Source organism: Chionomys nivalis, chromosome 4 (assembly GCF_950005125.1).
Source record: "Chionomys nivalis chromosome 4, mChiNiv1.1, whole genome shotgun sequence".
In the NCBI taxonomy this organism is placed as follows: Eukaryota; Metazoa; Chordata; class Mammalia; order Rodentia; family Cricetidae; genus Chionomys; species Chionomys nivalis.
In genome coordinates, this window is record NC_080089.1 from 45,729,301 (window position 1) to 45,737,261 (window position 7,961).

Genomic DNA, 7,961 nt, shown 5'->3' on the forward strand with positions numbered 1-7,961 from the left:
ATAGATGCTGACAGACACCAGAGCTGTCCTCATTCAAGTGGGATGTGCTGGAAGGACTGGGCAGGGACTGGAACTCAGCTCAGCCGAAGCAATGCGTTTCTGAGAGGCTGAGGTTCCAACAATGCAGTAGCTTGTGAGGAAGTAGGTTCTTCACGTCCGGGAAAGTTACAAGTTTGACCAGAGAATTTGTGGACAGACCCCTGAGATGCAGAAGAGAGTGTAGCATGTCCTATAGATGCTCATCTATCTCCCTCCCTTTTCCAGTGCACACCAGTATTCTTTAGCTACCAGACCTCATTTCTTTCTGTCTTAGAACCTTCTCTGTTTACTTCCTGATGACAAGCTGAAAGTTTCAAGGCATGAGTGGCACCTAGGAGCAGCCTTCATAGCTGTCTGAAAGGAGCACACGTATGTGAAGGTCCAATCTCCCTCCTCCTTGCCCTGGGGGAGGTTACCACTTTCCAGAGTTCCCAGTGTCATGAAGCTCTATTGCCCACAGTGGAAACTTCCCCAGGGCCCAGCTTCCTTAGCTGCCTTCCTCCCTGCCTTTCTTCTTCACGCCCTGCCCCGTACTTCTTTGTTTAGCTTCTAGAATGATGACCTTGCACTTCCCCTAGCCTCTGTATCCCCTTTCTGAATAACCTGAAGGAAGACAAGGGTATCTTGCCTTATGTGGAGGCTGAGACCTCTGAGGATCCCCTCCTTCCATTTCCATCAGACTCTACCTGGATTAAGACAATGTCACACTGAGCCTGGAACTTCCCTCCTCTGCTGATAGAGGAATACCTATCACTCATCTAACACAAGATGCTCAGCTTGCCTTCCTGCTGGCTCAGGAGGACCCCTGCGAGCATTTGGTGGCAGGTACTTTAGTGCTGCATACCCTATCTTCTATTCTACCAGAGCCCAGGCCTGGTAGACCAGGATGCCTCATGGACACTTGCAGCTATGTCTCTCCTTGATCTTTGGAATTCTTAGTCTGCTAGCTCTGGGATGGATGAGCTCCCACGTCTACCATTCCCAAGGACTTCTGTTTCACACAGTTGACGAGCCAAGGGTTGGGCAGGCCTAGTCTGAAGGATTTTTCTGTGACACCTGTTCTACACAAGAAGGCATAGAACTCAACAAGCAACTGAACCAGGTTATTAACCAGCTACTCTCCAAGACTAGGGCACTGACTAAAGCAATGAATACCATATGGCCATAGACAGAGTGTAATAAAACTACTTTTCTAGGAAGGCAGGGAAGAAGGATGGAAACAGTTTATTCAGTAGGTGTAGTGGACACTGCGGTGACCACCAGTTCCACATCAGTGAAGAACTTGCTGGCCAGATGCTGGGAAAGTAATCTGCACTTGGAACCTTTAGGGGACAATTCAGTGGCAGATCCTTCTACCCAAGGCTGAGACCCTTTAGAGATTGCTCACACTCAATAGCGGATTGATACATGAAGAGGAAGATAGGCCATCTGGCTGGATTTGGGATTACTCCAAAAAGTTCTTTCCTAAGGGGCTGGAAAGATGGCTCAGTGGTTAAGAGCACTGGCTGCTCTCTCAGGAGATCCAGCTTTTGTGACACTCCTTGGTAAGAACTCTCTTGGTAAAACTGAGTTCAGAGACCCTACCTTGGGACAATAGAGCATGGTCCTTGCTGGCTCAACTGAACCTCTGAATCAATCTGCTAAACCCTAAAATTGTCAGTTTCTAAATTGTATCTTTCAGAAAGCCCTTGGTACCTTAGAGAGTGAGGTGGGGTTAGACCCAGCTCTTTTTCCATTGGTTTCATGATGGAGTGTGTGTGTATGTGTGTGTGTGTGTGTGTATGTGTGTTACAGGGAATAGGGTACTAGGCCCTGCAGGTCACACACACATGCCACCCCACCCTGAGGTGCACTGACGCCCCTGTCACAGCATAGCCCCCCTATGTAGTCAGAGGTCCTTGAGAAGACATAACAGTTACAGGCCCCCAAACAACAATGTCTCTCTGTCCCGGCTCATTCCTACAGCTGGGACTACAACGGGAGCCAGCTTTATTAGATCCCATTATAAATGGATGATTTGCCATCTCTGAAGATAAATGGGAAGCTTAATGCAGAGTTACCCTGTCTGGGGAAACTGGAGAGTTATGGATGTTAGCTTTGCAGCCTTGTGAAAGCACTTTCTTAGGGAAACTGAAATGACCAAGATGAGATTGAATTAGTATGTACTGGTATGAGCTTTTTCTCCCCCTATCCATCTTGACTTTTTTTTTTTTTTAAGGGAAAAGATTTGCCTCCTGTGTGAGCCATTTCATAAAATGCAAAGCTGAACTTGGGGTTGGTAATTAGCAGGGTTGCTGCCTGGTGTTAAGGTGGCAGCTGCCCAGCTGGAGTCTTCTGTGGAGGTGGCTAAGGGAGCGCCCTCTGCTGGCTCCCCTCCCAGTGGGGCCTGCCTGCTCCCACTCACTCCGCCCCCACTCCTGCCAGGTGCTTCCTTTCCCAGTCTTGACAGGGTGATTAGCACCACCTTCCTTTCCAGCTGCTGGCTCCTGGATTCTGCTTCTTCTTCTCTGGGTGTCTCTCCCACGGAACCTCTTTATTGCCCTGACCTGTTCTGAATTTCAGACTCAGGTCGCAGCTAAGATGTAGCTCGCTTCTTGCCAGGAGGCAACTCCATCCACTCCAGACTAAATGGTCGAGATGTAAAGATGAGGATCTAGACTCCTGCCCGTCAAGAGAGGGATCTAATGGAGGAAACACAGACGTATACAGTGCCCAAACCAGTGCTCTATGACGGAGCCATCTGAGATGACAGGGATGTCCTGTGTTTGTGGTATACATTGTGGTCCCTTGAGACTAAGAAGACACAGGTGTCTGGGTCTTCAGCCAATCAGCTTAGGATCTAAGCAAATAGCTTCTGAGATTTGACCCTCAGTGTTACATTTTGTAGACTTACGATGTGCTTCTAGAACCTCTCGAGAACCAAAGATCCACTGGCCTAGTCCCACTTCCTCCTGATGGAGGAAGAAAGACTGTGATGTGTCCTGTTTCCTTCATGATATGGGAGAGACAAAATCGGGACTCTAACTCTTATTTCCTGACTTTTTGACTCCAGCAGGCTTTACAAAGAGTGAGGTAGGGAACAAGCTTTAAGAGAGAACAGAAAACCTCAGGACTAGTTAGGACTCAGAGGTGTCTGTTGAAGCCTCCTGTTTAAGCCATCACAGACTCAAGACCAAGTTTGAGGTCTGGTGTGAACTGGAGGCTTACAGGGTGATTATAGAGGACATTTATTAGTGATAGTACTCAATAACCTAGGACCAGCACATGCCCCCATGGTCAGTGTCTGTCCTAAGTATCTTCATCATCAAATAATTCTAGGAGTGAGGCACAGAAAGAGATGGAATGGTGTGTCCCCCAGTTTACCTGGGACACCAGAGAGTGGGAGCACTGAGAATCCCTGTCTCTCGGAGACTTCACTGGGCATAAGAGTTAATATTTTGGGTGGTCCCCATCAAACAGTGAATTCCAACATGGCTTCTGGATTAATCTCTGAGTCCAAAAGCTTTGTAGAGATGGAAAATGGAAAGGGATAGTTTTCACTGAATAGACTTAGCCTCCTCTCTGCGCCACAAATATTTATGAACATAGATAGCATCTAAAGAAAGTCTCGCACACATGGCTGGGAGCTGGGAGGGTCAGAAGCAGTAAACATCAGGTGAATTCATTTGAAATTCAAAGCACACACTACATAGTTTTCTTTATATAATGCCAAGCACTGGGCCTACCTCAGGTCCCGGAGTACTCTTTGGAGATGCTGAGCTTTGAGAATGGAAGGATCTTGGTCACTTGGCTCCCTAACCTGCTCCATACTAAGGCATGGGGTGAGTCCTAGAGTGAGCACCAATCATGATCCTGGGCAGAGCCTGGAACCCACCTGGAGTTTTTTTTATTTCAGGTTTTCCCTAGTAATGTTCCTCATGTTGGTGAGAGCCTTCTGACTTTTTATGAAACCACATAAAAACACTATAAATACCAGTGTATTTAAACTTGCCTGTGGTTTCTTACTTTGGATGGGGTTGGGAGGTGGGTGAGAATTTTTTGCTCACCTAAGATGTTCATCCTCTTTTAAAATTTATAAATTTAAATTCTTTTTTTTCAGTATTATGCAGTGTGTGTTTGTATGATGTGAGTATGGCGTCTCGTGTATGTGTACAAAGGTCAGGACCACTTTGTGGAGTCTGCTCTCTACTTCCACCTTTCTGTGACATCTGGGATCTGAACTCAGGTCGCCAGGCTGGTGTGGCAAGTGCTTTTACCTGCTGAGGCATCTCCCTGGCCCAAGTGCGTGTCCTCTGGGTGCTATCTTTAAGGTCTCCTTTTGGCTGTGGTGGGAGCTAAGCTCAGGGAACATTCAGGATGATTTCAGGCCTCTTCCTTCCTCTCCCTGTTTGACTGTGGAGAGGCCAAGAGATCCCAGGTCAGGTAGGGACTCCCTCAAGGTTGCACAACCAGTCAGCAGCAAGGTGGAATTGAGATTCCAGCTGTCTAAATCATCTGCTCACTTGCTCAGAAGGTTTTTAGTAAATTCTTAGTGGGTATCCAGGAACCATGATAGCCAAGGGGACAGTGGGGTGGCAAGAAGACCCAGTGTCCTCATCCCTAGTGCTTGCCTTGGAGTAGGAAAAAATAAACACATAATCTTACCGACCTTTGCCTACACGCCATGAAGGAAATGGCAGAGCAGCTAGGAAAAGCTCCCCTGGAACAATCATATATAAATGTTGGTTCCCAGGATGTTTGGAGAAGCAAGGTTAGAACTAGGCACAGAGTGTCCCTGGCCAAGGGAACAGCTTTCACAAAAGCCCTGGGGACGCAAAATTTATTGTCAAGGTTGGTGTGGTGAAGCAGAATAAGTGAGAGAAACTGGGATGGGGCCAGGTCGTGTGGTCATGTGGTCAGCCAAGATCATGTGGCAGCCCTCCTAGGTCGTCTGAGCAGAATAGCTGAGGTCCTGCAGCACAGTGGAGGAGGAGGTCAAGGGCTGACGAGCATCTGGATTAACAGGGACTTGGCTGTTTTGAGAAAGGCACTCTGAAGACACGAGGACGTGTGGTGTGGCTGCTAAAGATGGTGGTAGTCCAGGGAAGGAAGGGACTTGGTCACCTCAAGAGGCAATCAATGCAAAGAGATCTTGAAGGGGGAGCCCCAGAGTTCGCTGAAGAGGCTGGCAGTGGCAAATCAAGAGAGGTTCACCAGACCTACCTGAGGATGCTGAAGGGCTGGAGCCAAAGGGCTGGAATGACCGGCCTGTGCCTTAATAGATTCGTATGGAAGGAACCAACCTTGGGTGTGGAGTACCAAGGGAATCTGTGGTTAAGCTGAGCTTCTGTGGTTTACCTCCTTGGGTAGGACTCCTGTGCCCAAGAGTCCTGGCCAGAGACTCTGCCACGCAGACAGAATATGTGCAATGTTAATAGACCTTTGACCTGGTAGATGAGATGCATATAGACAAGGTAGCAGGACCAAATCCAGAGGTGGCAATAGTGGATGTGACAGGAAGGGAAGGTAGGGGAAGGGAATGGAAAGCTGACTTTAGCAGAGAGTGTCCACTGTTCGTTCGTCCTTGACAAGCTGCCTTTCCTGGCTGTGGCAGTGAGGCTGTGGGATCAGCCTGTACACCGTTGTAAGCTGTGTGAGTGTGACTGGTATAACGTTGGAGACACAGCCCACGGATCCTGTCCTTTTGGTGACTATCCAGGCTGGAATAACAACTCGGTTGACAGTGTCCTCTCTCAGGGAGGTTGCCATCATTCAATGAGACAGTAGAAATGAAACACAGAAGGCAGCCAATGCGCTGCCCAAGACACTGGGTGCACAGGGCACAGAGGCCCCAAAGCTCCACTTTCTTCCCTGGACTAGGATCCTTGACCTCCCATTACTCAATGTCTTCCTGACCTTTTCTGTTTTTAAATTGTTATTTCATTTTGCTTTAGGTAAATGGGTGTTTTGCTTGTTTGTTTGCCTGTGTCCCACCTGTGTGCCTATGGCCTATGGAAGCCAGAAGAGGGTGCTGTATCCCCTGCAACTAGGGTTACAGATGGTTGTGAACCACTGCATTGGTGCTGGGCATTGAATCCAGGTCCTCTGGAAAAGCAGCCAGTGCTTTTAACCTGAGCTGCCTTGTCAGGCCCCATTTTCTCATCATTTAAGAGAAGATGATATCATGTAAGAGACTCCAGTTATCTTCTTGATGCTAGCCCAGAGACGACTCCAGCTAAATCACTTCTCTCCAGATCTCTCTTGGGGGAAGAGCTTGTCCTAGATCGGCTTCTCTGCAGGTGTACAGGAGCACAGTGTTGAGCCAAACAGAGGGTGCCTGTGTTGGCAGAAGTCTGGGTAGGTCCAGACAACCCCTGAAAGGGTCTCCCTCAATTGAGTTTGGTCTGATCTCTGTCATGAAGATCAAATAGTTCCATTTTCTCTGTGTGATGTGAATTAAAACACAAAACCAAACCAAACCAGAAAAGTAACGCCTAGAAACACCCTAGAAACCATCCCAGAGGTGTCTGCTGAGATGATACGACTAAGGACCTGTGAGCTGTCATTCAGCTTCCAGACCTGCCTCTTCCGAGAAACTTGCCCTACAGCATCATCCAGTGATATCCCCAATCCTGGCCTTTCCATTAGTCACGAGCTACAATATCCTGGAATTAATTCATTTATTTATGCTTCTTAATATGTGATCTGTGGGTTGTTTCCCGTAACAACAATGACAACGACAACAGCCACTGCCATTTATCATACATGTAGGTGGCAGACACATTAAGAAGCAACCTTGGGAACCCGGGACTTTGGTGGCTTAAAGTGCTTACTAAGAGCCAACAACCGAGTTAGGATTTGGACACACAGCTTCTTGGCCTAGCCCAGTGTAAGCCATTTACACAGCATACGTTCTCTGTGTGTCCTATTAGACCGTGGAAGCCCCAGGAAGAGACTGCTGCATTCTTCCCATTCCCCTTTATTGTAAAACTCTGCTCAGTAACAAAAGTCAAGATTATTGTTGAGTATATCAGATATATACCTTGATTGAAGTTGAAAATGTTGTGTACGAACCCCCAGGTTGTAGACAGAGAAGGGTATGATTAATTTTCAATTTCCATCCTTCCTTCCTTCCTTGCTTCCTTGCTTCCTTGCTTCCTTGCTTCCTTGCTTCCTTGCTTCCTTGCTTCCTTGCTTCCTTCCTTCCTTCCTTCCTTCCTTCCTTCCTTCCTTCCTTTACTTTTTGGTGTGTATGTGTACAGAAGTCAAGAGGTCAGAGGACAACCTCAGGTGTTGGACCTTGTCTTCCCCCTTGCTTGAGACAGCCTCTTGTTTGGGTCTGCACCAGGTCTGCTGAGCTAACTGCCCTGCATATTTTAGGAATTGTCATGTCTCACGCTTTCTTCCCACAGGTATGCTAGAAATAGAGGCATTCATGCTACATGTCTGACTTTTACTTGGGTCCTGGAGATTTGAACTTGGGTCCTTATGCTTGTGTTACACAGGCTTTTACCCGATGAGCTATCTTCCTAGCCCTGACTTCCTGCTTTACCTGGTTGTAGATGAGAGTGACCTTACAGACTTTGAGGCATGGGAATCAAGTCCCAAGTGACCTTGCTGCTGGTGTGTCAAAATAAGAAGACCCTCCTATAGAAGGGCACAACTAAAGAGATACCCAAGAGTCTGTCCCTCAACCAAGTATCTGGCCTGGGTGCTGGTCCCAAGGTTTATTGTAGATGTCTTATATCAGTATCCAGGACTCTCTGTGAGAGGTGGAAACAAGAGTTGGTGATTGTTATCTATAGCCTAACCTTAGAGGGTTATAGGAGCCTGGTGTGAGGCTCACACAGCCAAACACTACAGGCTGGAGGTGCTGGCTCCCAGAGTAGACACCCTCGTGAACTAGCATTGTCTAGGGATGCCTCTGTTATCTCCCTTTCTCC